The sequence below is a fragment of the Cololabis saira genome, unplaced genomic scaffold (genome assembly GCF_033807715.1).
Source record: "Cololabis saira isolate AMF1-May2022 unplaced genomic scaffold, fColSai1.1 scf095, whole genome shotgun sequence".
Lineage (NCBI taxonomy): Eukaryota > Metazoa > Chordata > Actinopteri > Beloniformes > Belonidae > Cololabis > Cololabis saira.
In genome coordinates this window covers 71547-92500 of record NW_026906259.1, presented here as the reverse complement: position 1 = coordinate 92500, position 20954 = coordinate 71547, and the positions used below count along the sequence as shown (strand labels likewise).

General features: G+C 44.4%; 5 non-coding genes across 5 annotated transcripts; all 5 read right to left on the bottom strand.

Moving 5' to 3' along the window:
- Window positions 1–7516: 7516 nt before the first annotated feature.
- Window positions 7517–7598, bottom strand: trnas-aga (transfer RNA serine (anticodon AGA)). The gene has a single exon. It is a non-coding gene; the product is annotated as a tRNA-Ser (tRNA).
- Window positions 7599–10202: 2604 nt separating this feature from the next.
- On the bottom strand, window positions 10203–10275 carry trnav-aac (transfer RNA valine (anticodon AAC)). Its single transcript has one exon. It is a non-coding gene; the product is annotated as a tRNA-Val (tRNA).
- A 256-nt stretch (window positions 10276–10531) lies between these two features.
- trnas-aga (transfer RNA serine (anticodon AGA)) lies at window positions 10532–10613 on the bottom strand. Its single transcript has one exon. It is a non-coding gene; the product is annotated as a tRNA-Ser (tRNA).
- Window positions 10614–13268: 2655 nt separating this feature from the next.
- On the bottom strand, window positions 13269–13341 carry trnav-aac (transfer RNA valine (anticodon AAC)). The gene has a single exon. It is a non-coding gene; the product is annotated as a tRNA-Val (tRNA).
- A 256-nt stretch (window positions 13342–13597) lies between these two features.
- On the bottom strand, window positions 13598–13679 carry trnas-aga (transfer RNA serine (anticodon AGA)). Its single transcript has one exon. It is a non-coding gene; the product is annotated as a tRNA-Ser (tRNA).
- Between the last annotated feature and the right edge of the window lie 7275 nt (window positions 13680–20954).

The following is a 20954-nucleotide window of genomic DNA, read 5'->3' as shown; positions in this document are numbered from 1 at the left end:
TGGTGATGCTGCTGGGGTCTGGTGGAAGCTCCTGGGGTCTGGTGGTGGAAGCTCCTGAGGTCTGGTGGTGGAAGCTCCTGGGGTCTGGTGGTGGAAGCTCCTGGGGTCTGGTGGTGATGCTGCTGGGGTATGGTGGTGGAGCTAGTGGGGTCTGGTGTTGGAAGCTCCTGGGGTCTGGTGGTGGAGCTAGTGGGGTCTGGTGTTAATGCTGCTGGGGTTTGGTGGTGGAGCTAGTGACTTACATGTTTTGAAAAAGGCGGGCATGACGAAAAGATCCTGTAAAAAATCTCTGTAATATGTTTCTTTTTTTCCTGTAAAGTTGGACATTTGAAAGATTAGGTAAATGGGGAATGACTGGCTTTTAATCAGTTGCCATCAAGATGGCCACATCTGAGTGAGCGTCTGTTGCAGACTCCAGATTGCTGCATTAATTTGGGCTGCTTAAACCTCTTTAAAACCCTCACCAAAGTGCACAGATATAAGGTTATCGACTAGATTTGTTTACTGTCGTTTTAGCCATTGTTAAGCCCTACTGTGGAGTTACCTGGTCTCCTGTAGTGAGGGAATTGTTTGTACAGCGGCATGGCGGAGAAGGTCGACCTCTATTCAATCTGGCAAGCCATTCAACAAGTCAAAGTTGATATGACGGCTCATTTTGACAGTAAAATTGAGACCATCCAAACTGGTCTGATCAACATTCAGGGATCATTATCAACAATGTGTGAACAAATATCGGAGGTCCAACAGCGTGTGAGCGCTAATGAAGACAACCTCAGTGATTTGACAAAACGAGTGCAAGTGCTGGAAAAAGAGAACATCTACCTGAGGGATAAAGCCGAGGAAGCCGAGAACAGAAGCCGGTCGTCCAACCTGCGGTTCATCGGTATTCCAGAGCATAAAGAAGGGGGAAACGTGATCGCCTTCATGAGCCAGCTGATTCTTCAACTTCTGGGAAAAGACAACTTTTCAGCGGCACCGGTCATTGAAAGAGCCCATCGCACTCCCACCTTCAGCTCCAACACCAGCTCCGCTCCTCCCCGACCCATCCTGGTCAAGTTTCTGCAGTTCCAGGACAAAGTGAAGATTTTACGGCTGGCCAGGATGAAAGGTGAGCTCATCCATATGGGTGCGCGTATCCATGTGTATCCTGATTTCAGCGCTGGGTTAGTGAAGAAACGGCGGCAGTTTGACGCTGTCAAAAAGTCTCTCCGTGCCGCGGACATGAAGTACTCTCTGATGTATCCTGCCAAGTTGAGAGTGATGGTGGAGGGAAAGCCAAAATTCTTCAGTTCTCCTAAAGAGGCTGAGTCCTTCTTCCATCATCTTTCCTCCCCGTCCTCGTCATCCTCCTCCCCTGGATGAAGTTGTGAGTAGCGTTGCCATGTCCTGAAGTTGCCAGCTTCGCAACTTATTCCGCTTGAGGGATGACTTCTTTTTTTATTTTTTCTCTCTACTTTTAGTTCTTTCCTTCTCTCTTTTTCTTTCTCTCTCTCGCTCTCTCTCCCCGCTCTCTCCCAGACTATTATTGACTTTTGAGACTGTCATTTGGGGTAACCCGGAGTCAGATATGGCTCGACCATAGACATATATGGGCTCGACTATGTGTTTGCCGTAAACAGACACTGAAAACTCCGTAAAGAAAGAAGCACTCAAAGCACGCAAAGTTAAAACTGTTGCAAAGACTGTGAAACTAAGGGTGCTTGAACGTTACTGGACAGGGGCGGAGCCACCATTGTAAAGTTATGAGGGAGTAATATAATAACATAATAGAACATTAAATGCAATAGGCTACAATTTGAGTTGGGGGGGTTAATTGTGCCAAGTGATTATTTGAATAAATTGAAAAAAAGAAAAAAAGGAAAGGCGCTTTTGTTTTGTATTGTTGGAAATGTGTTATGTCTGACTTTGTTATTGAGCTTATAGCCTAGTTTAAAACTGCATGATCTTAACAAGCTCAGTTAGCTGGTTTTTGTGTGTGAGCATGCTCATAGAGGTATGCTGATGCATGTGTGCATTCAGATGCAGCATAAATGTTTTTGTTCTGTTTAAAAAAAAAGGGAGAGAAAAGAAAAAAAAAAGGGTCCTTTTTTTAATTTATTTTATAGTATAAAAGTGCCCTCTTATTTGTAATTTTTTCTTTCACCTATTAGTTAGGCAGCAATCTGAGTCTGCGGTAGATAGCTCAGCTATCCTGCCTCTCGTCTTTATGTGGTTGTGTGTGAGTCTTTATGTGTCTATGTGTGTATCTGTGTGTTTTGTTTGTCTGTCTGTCTGTCCAATGTGTTGCTCTTGCTCCTCACCCAATATCACTGACTACTTCCCTGTTGATCTACTTCTGGAATTTGTTGTCCATGTCTGGCGTTGATTGTGACCACTCAGCTTCATCTGATGATGAGGTAGATGGGGAAACGTCCACAAGTGTTGATTGTGATAGTTTGGAACTGGAAACTTTCATTTACACGGATTATAAACAGCAAAGTATGGTGAATGAAATTGATCCTGATAATAACTTTTTTGCGAATATAAGTAATGATTGTAAGTACTATACGGATATGAAATTTAATAGAATGATTAATACTGAAAACAAAATTTCATTTATCCATTTTAACAGCAGAAGTGCAGCAGCACGAGTACTGACAGGAATTCGCAGGAGAGACCACGTCTCTCCAGTGTTAGCGTCGCTCCATTGGCTACCTGTAAAATTCAGAATTCAATTTAAAATTTTATTACTTGCATATAAAGCCCAAAACGGCTTAGCTCCGCAGTATTTACAAGATTTGATAGTACCTTATGTTCCTGGCCGAGCTCTCCGCTCCCAGGGTGCAGGTTTACTCGTAGTTCCTAGAGTATCTAAATGTAGATTTGGAGGGCGGGCGTTCTGCTATCAGGCACCATTACTTTGGAACCAACTTCCAATCTGGGTTAAGGAGGCTGACACCACCTCCACCTTTAAAACTAAACTTAAAACCTTTCTGTTTAGTAAAGCTTATAGTTAGTGTTAAGTAAACCTCTAGCTGGTGTTGGTAAATCTCTAGGTAGTGTAAACTTTAGTGTGTTAGAGTCAGTAGTCATTGTCGCAGCTATAGAACAAAACTATAATAGTTAGTCTCAAATATAGCTTCGCGGTAGATATGCTGCTATAGGCTTATGCTGCAGGGGGGCACCGACATGATCCGCTGGGCGGTGCCTCTCACCCTTCTTCTCCTCTCCTTTTCCCTGCCTCTCTTCTCCATTACCATTTTTATTTATTATAAATATCTCATAGCTATCATTTTTGTCCATTGTTCCTGTAGTTTCTTGTGCCGGCCCCCCTTTTTTCTCTTTTGTGTATGTTTGCAGGCCGGAGCCTCAGGAGCTGCGTTCTGGCCTGTGTTCCCGGCCCTCCCCCCCCTCTGGTCATCCCATTGCTTCTTCCACCTGCCTACGTGGATGTCTGCTGTTGCTGCTTCCGCCTGCCTGCACCCCCCCCCCCCTCTGGTCATCCCGCTGCTGCTTCCACATGACTGTTGTGTGCTGCTGATGCCCCCCCCCCCCCCTCTGGTCATCCCGCTGCTGCTTCCACATGACTGTTGTGTGCTGCTGACGCCCCCCCCCCCCCACCTCTGGTCATCCCGCTGCTGCTTCCACCTGCCTGCTGTGTGCTGTCGACGTCCCTGACTCCCCCAGTCTGGCCTTCGGCAGGAGGGTCCCCCCTTATGAGCCTGGTCCTGCTCAAGGTTTCTTCCCTCCTAAAGGGGAGTTTTTCCTTGCCACTGTTTGGCTTAAGGCTTTTCTCCCACTAAGGGAGTTTTTACCTGCCATTGTTTATATAATAATTGCTCGGGGGTTTATGTTTATGTTTATGTTTATGTTTATGTTCATGTTCTGGATCTCTGGAAAGCGTCTAGAGACAACATCTGTTGTATTAGACGCTATATAAATAAAATTGAATTGAATTGAATAGAAGTCTGTATACAAATTATAGTTCCATTAAAGAATACTTAGAGCATTTTGATTCACCATTTAATGTAATTGCCATGTCTGAGACCTGGTTAAATACTGAAAAAGGTACAGAATTCAATATGTGTGGTTACGAAATGTTTTACACAAACAGACAACACAAAAAAGGAGGGGGTGTCGCACTCTATATTAACAAAAACTTTGACTGTAAAATCATAGAAAACATGTCACTGGCTGTGGATGAGGTATTTGAATGTGTAACAGTTGAAATTCAATTGAAAAGAAGAAAGAATATTATTATAAGCTGTATCTATAGGGCCCCGGGTTCAAATATTGATCTATTCAAAGAGTGGATGGAGAAAATGTTTTCTGTAATTAACCAAAAGGATTTGTTCATATGTGGGGATTTTAATATTGACCTTTTAAATGCTAAGAAGCATAAACCAACAGAGGAATTTGTCGATGTAATGTTTAGCATGTGTTTGTTCCCAAAAATCACCAGACCAAGCAGAATAACGTCACACAGTGCTACCTTAATAGATAACATCTTCACTAACATTTTGGATAACAATACTGTGAGTGGACTATTACTTAACGATACTAGTGATCACCTTCCAGTTTTTGTAGTGTATGATATCAAGTATAGATGGGTAAAGAACCTAGACAGATGCAAATATATAAGAGTTAAAACAGAAGAATCAATCAATGCATTGAAAACTGACCTAATTACTCAAAACTGGGAATTAATATATCAAGAAAATGACTGTGATAAAGCGTATGACTTATTTCTTGAAACTTTTAAAAAATTGTATGACAGAAATTGTCCGATTAAAAAATATGTCAAGAAACAAAAGTATGTAAATCCATGGTTAACAAAAGGACTAATAAATGCTTGCAAAAAGAAAAATCTTCTATATAGAAAATTCATCAAAGTTAGAACTAAAGATGCTGAAGCCAAATATAAAATATATAAAAATAAATTAATTAATATCATTAGGAATTGTAAAAAGGATTACTATACTACATTACTTGAAAATAATAAAAGCAATATCAAGGGTTTATGGAAGGTGCTCAATACAATTATTAGAAACGGATCAAAGGAGGAGAACTATCCAGATTATTTTGTAGATAAAGACAAGACTATTAGGAACATGGACGATGTGGTGGATGGTTTTAATAAATTCTTTGTTGGGATTGGACCGGAGTTGGCACAAAAGATTATCGAAAGGGTTCCAATGGAAAATGAAAAACTAGACTACCTAATAGATCGAAATCCAGGTTCAATGTTCCTTAATCCTGTTGATGAAAATGAAATTATGGAAATCATTAGGAGCTGTAGCAATAAAACATCAACAGATCTTCATGGGATTGACATGGCAATAGTGAAAAAGGTCATAGATGGAATTTTAAAACCTTTCACACACATCTGTAATCTGTCCTTCCAGTCAGGAAAATTCCCAAATTCAATGAAAACTGCGAAAGTAATACCATTGTTTAAATCTGGGGACAGCCATCTATTTACAAACTACAGACCAGTCTCCCTATTGCCGCAATTCTCCAAGTTACTGGAGAAGCTATTTGCTGCCAGATTAAATAGCTTTGTAGAGAAGCATAATTTGTTATCGGATAGTCAGTATGGGTTCAGAAAAAACAGATCTACTTCACATGCACTTATTGATTTAATAGAAGAAATAACCACACATTTAGACAAAGGGAGGTTCACCATTGGAGTTTTTATTGATTTGAAAAAAGCTTTTGACACCATAGATCATGATATTTTGTTAAAAAAGATGGAGAGATATGGCACTAGGGGGACTGTTTTGAACTGGCTGAGAAGCTATCTAGGTAACAGGAAACAGTCTGTCCAAATCGGCAATCATATTTCCTCAGAAAGAAATATCACTTGTGGTGTGCCTCAAGGGTCAATATTGGGGCCTTTACTCTTTATTTTGTACATAAATGACATCTGTAAAGTTTCAAAAGTTATGAAATTTGTACTTTTCGCCGATGATACCAACATGATTTGTTCTGGTGAGGGCTTGCAGCAGCTTTTACAAGAAATCACGCAGGAAATGAATAAATTGAAAAACTGGTTTGATTATAACAAATTGTCACTTAATCTAGAAAAAACAAAACTAATTTTATTTGGCAGACGTAAAGTTGACATTCCAGTGCAAATAATAATAGATAATATAAGTATCGAAAGAGTGAATCATATCACATTTCTTGGCGTGATAATTGATAAAAAAATCTGCTGGAAAACTCACATTGGCTATGTATGTTCCAAGATTGCAAAGAGTGTGGGTGTTATGAGGCGATCTAGGTTCATACTTAACCAACAGTCTCTACTTATTTTATATTATTCTTTTGTTTTGCCATATTTGAGTTACTGTGTGGAAGTCTGGGGTAATGCATATAAAACCAACCTGTTGCCTCTATATATATTACAAAAAAGAGCCATACGAACAGTTTTCAATGTCAGGTTCAATGATCACACTAATTTACTTTTTCTTAAGGCCTCTGCGTTAAAATTTTTTGATTTGGTCAAATTGAAAACTGCATTAATCATGTACAAAGCTAAAAACTATCTTCTGCCAAGTTTAATTCAAAAATTATTTTATGACAGGGAAGGTGGTAAAAGGTATGACTTAAGAGGAAAACTTAAATTACAACAACAAAGTGTAAGATCAACTCTTAAGAGTATGTGTGTTTCTGTTGGAGGGGTTATTCTGTGGAACAGCCTTGAAGATGAAATTAAACTTAGTCAAAGTGTCAGTCAATTTAAAAGCAAGTACAGAAATGCAGTCTTTGAATTGTATAAAAGGGAAGAAGAGAGAAACTGATGTAAAGAAATGAAATGATTGAGGGGAAGAGGGTTTAAGGGAGTAACTTTGTGTTATGGTTGTCTTTGTTATATGTGTGTTGGCGGGGGATGGAAATGAATAAGCTTTGCTTCTGCCATCCCCTTTTCAAACAGTGTTTGTTTTTGTTTTGTTATAGTGTCTGTTGTTGGTATTGTTGTTTGTTCTGTTCAATGGTGTCCTGTAACTTTCTGTTCTTGTTTTGTAGTACAAGAGTTGTGGTTTTGTTGGTTTGAAATAAATAAAATGATATTGTGGAACTGCAACGAAATTCATTTCTGCATAAGACCCAATGCGAGAAAGAGATGGTCGACCTTCCTGTGCCGAGCACCAAGAAGAGGATTAGAGGGGTTTTACAAGTCCAAATAATATTATTGCAGTAATACATGTTTGCCCCCAGTTTCGAACAGGGGACCTTTCGCGTGTTAGGCAAACTTGATAACCACTACACTACAGAAACTTGCATGCTTTGAAAATGGCGGGCGTAACGAAAAAAAAATCCTATCTTCAAATCATTCATGTTAGAAATAAATGTGTGATTTCATATAAGTTGTCCTGGTGCGGTAAAATTAAAAATCATCCATCGGTATTACCATGCTGGGTAGAAAATACAAAATGTACCACAAGGGAAGCCAACTGATTACTTTTGAAAGACAGTACTGGATATGCTTAATAACTGCAAATTAGGCTGTCGTCTTGCACATTCAAACATTACTCGTTGTTGGCAGGATTCGAACCTGCGCGGGAAATCCCCAATGGATTTCTAGTCCATCGCCTTAACCACTCGGCCACAACAACCTGTCAGCTGTGTGTATGTGTGTGTGTGTGTGTGTGTGTGTGTGTGTGAATCTTCAGAAATAGACAATTTAGAGTCTTTATTTTAAAATGGTTGGTTTTACTTTATTTTAAAATGGTTGGTTTTACTTTATTAGGTTGAGACATATTTTCATCCTCATTTTGATTAAATGCATTTTCATCAACAGTCAGTGCAGTATGTTCATAGATCATACATCCACTTTCTTGTTTCCAAAAAGCTCTGGATAGATTTCAGTTAATATCTCACATCTCATGTATGAGAGGATCTCTTAAGTAGCAGAGGATGGTTTCGATCCATCGACCTCTGGGTTATGGGCCCAGCACGCTTCCGCTGCGCCACTCTGCTGTATAACCAGGATGTGACTCCGCCACACAGTGGGGGGGAGGGGGGTAGGGCTCTTAAAAGCGGGTCCCCTGGTTCGGACGGTGAGCCGGGTCTCTGGGTGGCTCCAGGTGAGCCGGGATGTTGAGGTTGTTGAGTTGTTGTTGGGGTCTGGTGGTGGAAGCTCCTGAGGTGTGGTGGTGATGCTGCTGGGGTCTGGTGGTGCAGCTAGTGGGGTCTGGTGGTGGAAGCTCCTGGGGTCTGGTGATGGAAGCTCCTGGGGTCAGGTGATGGAAGCTCCTTGGGTCTGGTGATGGAAATTCCTGGGGTCTGGTGGTGGAAGCTCCTGAGGTGTGGTGGTGATGCTGCTGTCGTCTGGTGGTGGAGCTAGTGGTGTCTGGTGGTGGAAGCTCCTGGGGTCAAAGTCCAGAGTGCTAACCATTACACCATGGAACCCTGTTCAGCTTTTATTGTGTTTTTATTGTGGTCCTGAAACCAGAACATGAGTAAAAAACAATATGCGCTTGAGCATCTGACAGAGTGCTGTCCATGGTGCTAGGAGCGTCTGGGTGTTTATGGTACCAGGGCCCTGGTCCTCCAGGCCCAAGGGCTGGCTCTTTCACTCCAGTGGCCGGTCGGTGGGGGGCTTAAAAGCGGGTCCCCGGGTTCGGACGGTGAGCCGGGTCTTTGGGTGGCTCCAGGTGAGCCGGGTTTTTGAGGTTGTTGAGTTGTTGTTAGGGTTTGGTGGTGGAAGCTCCTGAGGTGTGGTGGGGATGCTGCTGGGGTCTGGTGGTGCAGCTAGAGGGGTCTGGTGGTGGAAGCTCCTGGGGTCTGGTGATGGAAGCTCCTGGGGTGTGGCGGTGGAAGCTCCTGGGTTCTGGTGGTGATGCTGCTGGGGTCTGGTGCTGATGCTGCTGGGGTCTGGTGGTGGAAGCTCCTGGGGTCTGGTGGTGGAAGCTCCTGAGGTCTGGTGGTGGAAGCTCCTGGGGTCTGGTGGTGGAAGCTCCTGGGGTCTGGTGGTGGAAGCTCCTGGGGTCTGGTGCTGATGCTGCTGGGGTCTGGTGGTGGAGCTAGTGGGGTCTGGTGTTGGAAGCTCCTGGGGTCTGGTGCTGATGCTGCTGGGGTCTGGTGGTGGAGCTAGTGGGGTCTGGTGTTGGAAGCTCCTGGGGTCTGGTGGTGGAGCTAGTAGGGTCTGGTGGTGGATGGGGTCTGGTGGTGATGCTGCTGGGGTCTGGTGGTGGAGCTAGTGGGGTCTTGTGGTGGATGGGGTCTGGTGGTAATGCTGCTGGGGTCTGGTGGTGGAGCTAGTAGGGTCTGGTGGTGGATGGGGTCTGGTGGTAATGCTGCTGGGGTCTGGTGGTGGAGCTAGTGGGGTCTGGTGGTGATGCTGCTGGGGTCTGGTGGAAGCTCCTGGGGTCTGGTGGTGGAAGCTCCTGAGGTCTGGTGTTGGAAGCTCCTGGGGTCTGGTGGTGGAGCTAGTAGGGTCTGGTGGTGGATGGGGTCTGGTGGTGATGCTGCTGTGGTCTGGTGGTGGAGCTAGTGGGGTCTTGTGGTGGATGGGGTCTGGTGGTAATGCTGCTGGGGTCTGGTGGTGGAGCTAGTAGGGTCTGGTGGTGGATGGGGTCTGGTGGTAATGCTGCTGGGGTCTGGTGGTGGAGCTAGTGGGGTCTGGTGGTGATGCTGCTGGGGTCTGGTGGAAGCTCCTGGGGTCTGGTGGTGGAAGCTCCTGGGGTCTGGTGGTGGAAGCTCCTGGGGTCTGGTGGTGATGCTGCTGGGGTCTGGTGGAAGCTCCTGGGGTCTGGTGGTGGAAGCTCCTGAGGTCTGGTGGTGGAAGCTCCTGGGGTCTGGTGGTGGAAGCTCCTGGGGTCTGGTGGTGATGCTGCTGGGGTATGGTGGTGGAGCTAGTGGGGTCTGGTGTTGGAAGCTCCTGGGGTCTGGTGGTGGAGCTAGTGGGGTCTGGTGTTAATGCTGCTGGGGTTTGGTGGTGGAGCTAGTGACTTACATGTTTTGAAAAAGGCGGGCATGACGAAAAGATCCTGTAAAAAATCTCTGTAATATGTTTCTTTTTTTCCTGTAAAGTTGGACATTTGAAAGATTAGGTAAATGGGGAATGACTGGCTTTTAATCAGTTGTGGAACTGCAACGAAATTCATTTCTGCATAAGACCCAATGCGAGAAAGAGATGGTCGACCTTCCTGTGCCGAGCACCAAGAAGAGGATTAGAGGGGTTTTCCAAGTCCAAATAATATTATTGCAGTAATACATGTTTCCGCCCAGTTTCGAACAGGGGACCTTTCGCGTGTTAGGCGAACGTGATAACCACTACACTACGGAAACTTGCATGCTTTGAAAATGGCGGGCGTAATGAAAAAAAAATCCTATCTTCAAATCATACATGTTAGAAATAAATGTGTGATTTCATATAAGTTGTCCTGGTGCGGTAAAATTAAAAATCATCCATCGGTATTACCATGCTGGGTAGAAAATACAAAATGTACCACAAGGGAAGCCAACTGATTACTTTTGAAAGACAGTACTGGATATGATTAATAACTGCAAATTAGGCAGTCGTCTTGCACATTCAAACATTACTCGTTGTTGGCAGGATTCGAACCTGCGCGGGGAATCCCCAATGGATTTCTAGTCCATCGCCTTAACCACTCGGCCACAACAACCTGTCAGCTGTGTGTATGTGTGTGTGTGTGTGTGTGTGTGTGTGTGTGTGTGTGTGTGTGTGTGTGTGTGTGTGTGTGTGTGTGTGTGTGTGTGTGTGTGTGTGTGTGTGAATCTCAGAAATAGACAATTTAGAGTCTTTATTTTAAAATGGTTGGTTTTACTTTATTTTAAAATGGTTGGTTTTACTTTATTAGGTTGAGACATATTTTCATCCTCATTTTGATTAAATGCATTTTCATCAACAGTCAGTGCAGTATGTTCATAGATCATACATCCACTTTCTTGTTTCCAAAAAGCTCTGGATAGATTTCAGTTAATCTCTCACATCTCATGTATGAGAGCATCTCTTAAGTAGCAGAGGATGGTTTCGATCCATCGACCTCTGGGTTATGGGCCCAGCACGCTTCCGCTGCGCCACTCTGCTGTATAACCAGGATGTGACTCCGCCACACAGTGGGGGGGAGGGGGGTAGGGGACTTAAAAGCGGGTCCCCTGGTTCGGACGGTGAGCCGGGTCTCTGGGTGGCTCCAGGTGAGCCGGGTTGTTGAGGTTGTTGAGTTGTTGTTGGGGTCTGGTGGTGGAAGCTCCTGAGGTGTGGTGGTGATGCTGCTGGGGTCTGGTGGTGCAGCTAGTGGGGTCTGGTGGTGGAAGCTCCTGGGGTCTGGTGATGGAAGCTCCTGGGGTCAGGTGATGGAAGCTCCTTGGGTCTGGTGATGGAAATTCCTGGGGTCTGGTGGTGGAAGCTCCTGGGGTCTGGTGGTGATGCTGCTGGGGTCTGGTGGTGATGCTGCTGGGGTCTGGTGGTGGAGCTAGTGGTGTCTGGTGGTGGAAGCTCCTGAGGTGTGGTGGTGATGCTGCTGTCGTCTGGTGGTGGAGCTAGTGGTGTCTGGTGGTGGAAGCTCCTGGGGTCAAAGTCCAGAGTGCTAACCATTACACCATGGAACCCTGTTCAGCTTTTATTGTGTTTTTATTGTGGTCCTGAAACCAGAACATGAGTAAAAAACAATATGCGCTTGAGCATCTGACAGAGTGCTGTCCATGGTGCTAGGAGCGTCTGGGTGTTTATGGTACCAGGGCCCTGGTCCTCCAGGCCCAAGGGCTGGCTCTTTCACTCCAGTGGCCGGTCGGTGGGGGGCTTAAAAGCGGGTCCCCGGGTTCGGACGGTGAGCCGGGTCTTTGGGTGGCTCCAGGTGAGCCGGGTTTTTGAGGTTGTTGAGTTGTTGTTAGGGTTTGGTGGTGGAAGCTCCTGAGGTGTGGTGGTGATGCTGCTGGGGTCTGGTGGTGCAGCTAGAGGGGTCTGGTGGTGGAAGCTCCTGGGGTCTGGTGATGGAAGCTCCTGGGGTGTGGTGGTGGAAGCTCCTGGGTTCTGGTGGTGATGCTGCTGGGGTCTGGTGCTGATGCTGCTGGGGTCTGGTGGTGGAAGCTCCTGGGGTCTGGTGGTGGAAGCTCCTGAGGTCTGGTGGTGGAAGCTCCTGGGGTCTGGTGGTGGAAGCTCCTGGGGTCTGGTGGTGGAAGCTCCTGGGGTCTGGTGGTGGAAGCTCCTGGGGTCTGGTGCTGATGCTGCTGGGGTCTGGTGGTGGAGCTAGTGGGGTCTGGTGTTGGAAGCTCCTGGGGTCTGGTGGTGGAGCTAGTAGGGTCTGGTGGTGGATGGGGTCTGGTGGTGATGCTGCTGTGGTCTGGTGGTGGAGCTAGTGGGGTCTTGTGGTGGATGGGGTCTGGTGGTGATGCTGCTGGGGTCTGGTGCTGATGCTGCTGGGGTCTGGTGGTGGAAGCTCCTGGGGTCTGGTGGTGGAAGCTCCTGAGGTCTGGTGGTGGAAGCTCCTGGGGTCTGGTGGTGGAAGCTCCTGGGGTCTGGTGGTGGAAGCCCCTGGGGTCTGGTGCTGATGCTGCTGGGGTCTGGTGGTGGAGCTAGTGGGGTCTGGTGTTGGAAGCTCCTGGGGTCTGGTGGTGGAGCTAGTAGGGTCTGGTGGTGGATGGGGTCTGGTGGTGATGCTGCTGGGGTCTGGTGGTGGAGCTAGTGGGGTCTTGTGGTGGATGGGGTCTGGTGGTAATGCTGCTGGGGTCTTGTGGTGGAGCTAGTAGGGTCTGGTGGTGGATGGGGTCTGGTGGTAATGCTGCTGGGGTCTGGTGGTGGAGCTAGTGGGGTCTGGTGGTGATGCTGCTGGGGTCTGGTGGAAGCTCCTGGGGTCTGGTGGTGGAAGCTCCTGAGGTCTGGTGGTGGAAGCTCCTGGGGTCTGGTGGTGGAAGCTCCTGGGGTCTGCTGGTGATGCTGCTGGGGTATGGTGGTGGAGCTAGTGGGGTCTGGTGTTGGAAGCTCCTGGGGTATGGTGGTGGAGCTAGTGGGGTCTGGTGTTAATGCTGCTGGGGTTTGGTGGTGGAGCTAGTGACTTACATGTTTTGAAAAAGGCGGGCATGACGAAAAGATCCTGTAAAAAATCTCTGTAATATGTTTCTTTTTTTCCTGTAAAGTTGGACATTTGAAAGATTAGGTAAATGGGGAATGACTGGCTTTTAATCAGTTGTGGAACTGCAACGAAATTCATTTCTGCATAAGACCCAATGCGAGAAAGAGATGGTCGAACTTCCTGTGCCGAGCACCAAGAAGAGGATTAGAGGGGTTTTCCAAGTCCAAATAATATTATTGCAGTAATACATGTTTCCGCCCAGTTTCGAACAGGGGACCTTTCGCGTGTTAGGCGAACGTGATAACCACTACACTACGGAAACTTGCATGCTTTGAAAATGGCGGGCGTAACGAAAAAAAAATCCTATCTTCAAATCATTCATGTTAGAAATAAATGTGTGATTTCATATAAGTTGTCCTGGTGCGGTAAAATTAAAAATCATCCATGGGTATTACCATGCTGGGTAGAAAATACAAAATGTACCACAAGGGAAGCCAACTGATTACTTTTGAAAGACAGTACTGGATATGATTAATAACTGCAAATTAGGCTGTCGTCTTGCACATTCAAACATTACTCGTTGTTGGCAGGATTCGAACCTGCGCGGGGAATCCCCAATGGATTTCTAGTCCATCGCCTTAACCACTCGGCCACAACAACCTGTCAGCTGTGTGTGTGTGTGTGTGTGTGTGTGTGTGTGTGTGTGTGTGTTATTTTAAAATGGTTGGTTTTACTTTATTTTAAAATGGTTGGTTTTACTTTATTAGGTTGAGACATATTTTCATCCTCATTTTGATTAAATGCATTTTCATCAACAGTCAGTGCAGTATGTTCATAGATCATACATCCACTTTCTTGTTTCCAAAAAGCTCTGGATAGATTTCAGTTAATCTCTCACATCTCATGTATGAGAGGATCTCTTAAGTAGCAGAGGATGGTTTCGATCCATCGACCTCTGGGTTATGGGCCCAGCACGCTTCCGCTGCGCCACTCTGCTGTATAACCAGGATGTGACTCCGCCACACAGTGGGGGGGAGGGGGGGAGGGGACTTAAAAGCGGGTCCCCTGGTTCGGACGGTGAGCCGGGTCTCTGGTTGGCTCCAGGTGAGCCGGGTTGTTGAGGTTGTTGAGTTGTTGTTGGGGTCTGGTGGTGGAAGCTCCTGAGGTGTGGTGGTGATGCTGCTGGGGTCTGGTTGTGCAGCTAGTGGGGTCTGGTGGTTGAAGCTCCTGGGGTCTGGTGATGGAAGCTCCTGGGGTCAGGTGATGGAAGCTCCTTGGGTCTGGTGATGGAAATTCCTGGGGTCTGGTGGTGGAAGCTCCTGGGGTCTGGTGGTGATGCTGCTGGGGTCTGGTGGTGATGCTGCTGGGGTCTGGTGGTGGAGCTAGTGGTGTCTGGTGGTGGAAGCTCCTGAGGTGTGGTGGTGATGCTGCTGTCGTCTGGTGGTGGAGCTAGTGGTGTCTGGTGGTGGAAGCTCCTGGGGTCAAAGTCCAGAGTGCTAACCATTACACCATGGAACCCTGTTCAGCTTTTATTGTGTTTTTATTGTGGTCCTGAAACCAGAACATGAGTAAAAAACAATATGCGCTTGAGCATCCGACAGAGTGCTGTCCATGGTGCTAGGAGCGTCTGGGTGTTTATGGTACCAGGGCCCTGCTCCTCCAGGCCCAAGGGCTGGCTCTTTCACTCCAGTGGCCGGTCGGTGGGGGGCTTAAAAGCGGGTCCCCGGGTTCGGACGGTGAGCCGGGTCTTTGGGTGGCTCCAGGTGAGCCGGGTTTTTGAGGTTGTTGAGTTGTTGTTAGGGTTTGGTGGTGGAAGCTCCTGAGGTGTGGTGGTGATGCTGCTGGGGTCTGGTGGTGCAGCTAGAGGGGTCTGGTGGTGGAAGCTCCTGGGGTGTGGTGGTGGAAGCTCCTGGGTTCTGGTGGTGATGCTGCTGGGGTCTGGTGCTGATGCTGCTGGGGTCTGGTGGTGGAAGCTCCTGGGGTCTGGTGGTGGAAGCTCCTGAGGTCTGGTGGTGGAAGCTCCTGGGGTCTGGTGGTGGAAGCTCCTGGGGTCTGGTGGTGGAAGCTCCTGGGGTCTGGTGGTGGAAGCTCCTGGGGTCTGGTGCTGATGCTGCTGGGGTCCGGTGGTGGAGCTAGTGGGGTCTGGTGTTGGAAGCTCCTGGGGTCTGGTGGTGGAGCTAGTAGGGTCTGGTGGTGGATGGGGTCTGGTGGTGATGCTGCTGGGGTCTGGTGGTGGAGCTAGTGGGGTCTTGTGGTGGATGGGGTCTGGTGGTAATGCTGCTGGGGTCTGGTGGTGGAGCTAGTAGGGTCTGGTGGTGGATGGGGTCTGGTGGTAATGCTGCTGGGGTCTGGTGGTGGAGCTAGTGGGGTCTGGTGGTGATGCTGCTGGGGTCTGGTGGAAGCTCCTGGGGTCTGGTGGTGGAAGCTCCTGAGGTCTGGTGGTGGAAGCTCCTGGGGTCTGGTGGTGGAAGCTCCTGGGGTCTGGTGGTGATGCTGCTAGGGTATGGTGGTGGAGCTAGTGGGGTCTGGTGTTGAAAGCTCCTGGGGTGTGGTGGTGGAGCTAGTGGGGTCTGGTGTTAATGCTGCTGGGGTTTGGTGGTGGAGCTAGTGACTTACATGTTTTGAAAAAGGCGGGCATGACGAAAAGATCCTGTAAAAAATCTCTGTAATATGTTTCTTTTTTTCCTGTAAAGTTGGACATTTGAAAGATTAGGTAAATGGGGAATGACTGGCTTTTAATCAGTTGTGGAACTGCAACGAAATTCATTTCTGCATAAGACCCAATGCGAGAAAGAGATGGTCGACCTTCCTGTGCCGAGCACCAAGAAGAGGATTAGAGGGGTTTTCCAAGTCCAAATAATATTATTGCAGTAATACATGTTTCCGCCCAGTTTCGAACAGGGGACCTTTCACGTGTTAGGCGAACGTGATAACCACTACACTACGAAAACTTGCATGCTTTGAAAATGGCGGGCGTAGCGAAAAAAAAATCCTATCTTCAAATCATTCATGTTAGAAATAAATGTGTGATTTCATATAAGTTGTCCTGGTGCGGTAAAATTAAAAATCATCCATCGGTATTACCATGCTGGGTAGAAAATACAAAATGTACCACAAGGGAAGCCAACTGATTACTTTTGAAAGACAGTACTGGATATGATTAATAACTGCAAATTAGGCAGTCGTCTTGTTTCAGGTACAAAATGACTGTCTATTGAAAACGTCAGAAAATTGGAGAAAGGAGTCTATGTAGTTGATTTGAGGGACTCATTTCATTATTGGACACACCAAACCACTTACAGTGTTTCAGGTACAAAATGACCGTTTCTCGCTGAGAAAATGCCAAAAAGCGGATTTCTGTCATAACATTGATTTACCTTCTGATTTTTCAAGGCAAGCTATTGAAAACGTCAGAAAATTGGAGAAATGAGTCTACGTAGTTGATTTGAGAGACTCATTTCATTATTGGACTCAGCAAACCACTTACAGTGTTTCAGGTACAAAATGACTGTTTCTCGCTGAGAAAATGCCAAAAAGCGGATTTCTGTCATAACATTGATTTACCTTCTGATTTTTCAAGGCAAGCTATTGAAAACGTCAGAAAATTGGAGAAAGGAGTCTATGTAGTTGATTTGAGAGACTCATTTCATTATTGGTCTCACCAAACCACTTACAGTGTTTCAGGTACAAAATGACCGTTTCTCGCTGAGAAAATGCCAAAAAGCGGATTTCTGTAATAACATTGATTTACCTTCTGATTTTTCAAGGCAAGCTATTGAAAACGTCAGAAAATTGGAGAAAGGAGTCTATGTAGTTGATTTGAGAGACTCATTTCATTATTGGACTCACCAAACCACTTACAGTGTTTCAGGTACAAAATGACTGTTTCTCGCTGAGAAAATGCCAAAAAGCGGATTTCTGTAATAACATTGATTTACCTTCTGATTTTTTAAGGCAAGCTATTGAAAACGTCAGAAACTTGGAGAAAGGAGTCTATGTAGTTGATTTGAGGGACTCATTTCATTATTGGACTCACCAAACCACTTACAGTGTTTCAGGTACAAAATGACTGTTTCTCGCTGAGAAAATGCCAAAAAGCGGATTTCTGTCATAACATTGATTTACCTTCTGATTTTTTAAGGCAAGCTATTGAAAACGTTAGAAAATTGCAGAAAGGTGTCTATGTAGTTGATTTGAGAGACTCATTTCATTATTGGACTCACCAAACCACTTACAGTGTTTCAGGTACAAAATGACTGTTTCTCGCTGAGAAAATGCCAAAAAGCGGATTTCTGTAATAACATTGTTTTACCTTCTGATTTTTTAAGGCAAGCTATTGAAAACGTCAGAAAATTGGAGAAAGGAGTCTATGTAGTTGATTTGAGAGACTAATTTCATTATTGGACTCACCAAACCACTTACAGCGTTTCAGGTACAAAATGACTGTTTCTCGCTGAGAAAATGCCAAAAAGCGGATTTCTGTAATAACATTGATTTTCCTTCTGATTTTTCAAGGCAAGCTATTGAAAACGTCAGAAAATTGGAGAAAGGAGTCTATGTAGTTGATTTGAGAGACTCATTTCATTATTGGACTCACCAAACCACTTACAGTGTTTCAGGTACAAAATGACCGTTTCTCGCTGAGAAAATGCCAAAAAGCGGATTTCTGTAATAACATTGTTCTACCTTCTGATTTTTTAAGGCAAGCTATTGAAAACGTCAGAAAATTGGAGAAAGGAGTCTATGTAGTTAATTTGAGGGACTCATTTCATTATTGGACTCACCAAACCACTTACAGTGTTTCAGGTACAAAATGACTGTTTCTCGCTGAGAAAATGCCAAAAAGCGGATTTCTGTAATAACATTGTTTTACCTTCTGATTTTTTAAGGCAAGCTATTGAAAACGTCAGAAAATTGGAGAAAGGAGTCTATGTAGTTGATTTGAGAGACTAATTTCATTATTGGACTCACCAAACCACTTACAGTGTTTCAGGTACAAAATGACTGTTTCTCGCTGAGAAACTGCCAAAAAGCGGATTTCTATCATAACATTGATTTACCTTCTGATTTTTTAAGGCAAGCTATTGAAAACGTCAGAAAATTGGAGAAAGGAGTCTATGTAGTTGATTTGAGAGACTCATTTCATTATTGGACTCACCAAACCACTTACAGTGTTTCAGGTACAAAATGACTGTTTCTCGCTGAGAAAATGCCAAAAAGCGGATTTCTGTAATAACATTGTTTTACCTTCTGATTTTTTAAGGCAAGCTATTGAAAACGTTAGAAAATTGGAAAAAGGAGTCTATGTAGTTGATTTGAGAGACTCATTTCATTATTGGACTCACCAAACCACTTACAGTGTTTCAGGTACAAAATGACTGTTTCTCGCTGAGAAAATGCCAAAAAGCGGATTTCTGTCATAACATTGATTTACCTTCTTATTTTTCAAGGCAAGCTATTGAAAACGTCAGAAAATTGGAGAAAGGAGTCTAAGTAGTTGATTTGAGAGACTCATTTCATTATTGGACTCACCAAACCACTTACAGTGTTTCAGGTACAAAATGACTGTTTCTCGCCTAGAAAATGCCAAAAAGCGGATTTCTGTAATAACATTGTTTTACCTTCTGAATTTTTAAGGCAACCCATTGAAAACGTCAGAAAATTGGAGAAAGGAGTCTATGTAGTTGATTTGAGGGACTCATTTCATTATTGGACTCACCAAACCACTTACAGTGTTTCAGGTACAAAATGACTGTTTCTCGCTGAGAAACTGCCAAAAAGCGGATTTCTGTCATAACATTGATTTACCTTCTGATTTTTTAAGGCAAGCTATTGAAAACGTTAGAAAATTGGAGAAAGGTGTCTATGTAGTTGATTTGAGCGACTCATTTCATTATTGGACTCACCAAACCACTTACAGTGTTTCAGGTACAAAATGACTGTTTCTCGCTGAGAAAATGCCAAAAAGCGGATTTCTGTCATAACATTGATTTACCTTCTGATTTTTCAAGGCAAGCTATTGAAAACGTCAGAAATTGGAGAAAGGAGTCTAAGTAGTTGATTTGAGAGACTCATTTCATTATTGGACTCACCAAACCACTTACAGTGTTTCAGTTACAAAATGACTTTTTCTCGCCTAGAAAATGCCAAAAAGCGGATTTCTGTAATAACATTGTTTTACCTTCTGAATTTTTAAGGCAACCTATTGAAAACGTCAGAAAATTGGAGAAAGGAGTCTATGTAGTTGATTTGAGGGACTCATTTCATTATTGGACTCACCAAACCACTTACAGTGTTTCAGGTACAAAATGACTGTTTCTCGCTGAGAAACTGCCAAAAAGCGGATTTCTGTCATAACATTGATTTACCTTCTGATTTTTTAAGGCAAGCTATTGAAAACGTTAGAAAATTGGAGAAAGGTGTCTATGTAGTTGATTTGAGCGACTCATTTCATTATTGGACTCACCAAACCACTTACAGTGTTTCAGGTACAAAATGACTGTTTCTCGCTGAGAAAATGCCAAAAAGCGGATTTCTGTCATAACATTGATTTACCTTCTGATTTTTCAAGGCAAGCTATTGAAAACGTCAGAAAATTGGAGAAAGGTGTCTATGTAGTTGATTTGAGAGATTCATTTCATTATTGGACTCACCAAACCACTTACAGTGTTTCAGGTACAAAATGACTGTTTCTCGCTGAGAAAATGCCAAAAAGCGGATTTCTGTCATAACATTGATTTACCTTCTGATTTTTCAAGGCAAGCTATTGAAAACGTTAGAAAATTGGAAAAACTAGTCTATGTAGTTGATTTGAGAGACTAATTTCATTATTGGACTCACCAAACCACTTACAGTGTTTCAGGTACAAAATGACTGTTTCTCGCTGAGAAAATGCCAAAAAGCGGATTTCTGTCATAACATTGATTTTCCTTCTGATTTTTCAAGGCAAGCTATTGAAAACGTCAGAAAATTGGAGAAAGGAGTCTATGTAGTTGATTTGAGAGACTCATTTCATTATTGGACTCACCAAACCACTTACAGTGTTTCAGGTACAAAATGACCGTTTCTCGCTGAGAAAATGCCAAAAAGCGGATTTCTGTAATAACATTGTTTTACCTTCTGATTTTTTAAGGCAAGCTATTGAAAACGTCAGAAAATTGGAGAAAGGAGTCTATGTAGTTGATTTGAGAGACTAATTTCATTATTGGACTCACCAAACCACTTACAGTGTTTCAGGTACAAAATGACTGTTTCTCGCTGAGAAACTGCCAAAAAGCGGATTTCTATCATAACATTGATTTACCTTCTGATTTTTTAAGGCAAGCTATTGAAAACGTCAGAAAATTGGAGAAAGGAGTCTATGTAGTTGATTTGAGAGACTCATTTCATTATTGGACTCACCAAACCACTTACAGTGTTTCAGGTACAAAATGACTGTTTCTCGCTGAGAAAATGCCAAAAAGCGGATTTCTGTAATAACATTGATTTTCCTTCTGATTTTTCAAGGCAAGCTATTGAAAACGTCAGAAAATTGGAGAAAGGAGTCTATGTAGTTGATTTGAGAGACTCATTTCATTATTGGACTCACCAAACCACTTACAGTGTTTCGGGTACAAAATGACTGTTTCTCGCTGAGAAAATGCCAAAAAGCGGATTTCTGTCATAACATTGATTTACCTTCTGATTTTTTAAGGCAAGCTATTGAAAACGTTAGAAAATTGGAGAAAGGAGTCTATGTAGTTGATTTGAGAGACTCATTTCATTATTGGACTCACCAAACCACTTACAGTGTTTCAGGTTCAAAATGACTGTTTCTCGCTGAGAAACTGCCAAAAAGCGGATTTCTGTAATAACATTGTTTCAAGTGTCTGAGAGAGGCAAGGGGCCTCGCATTGACCATTACTTCCTTAGAGGTAGGGCAAATCAGTCGAGTGA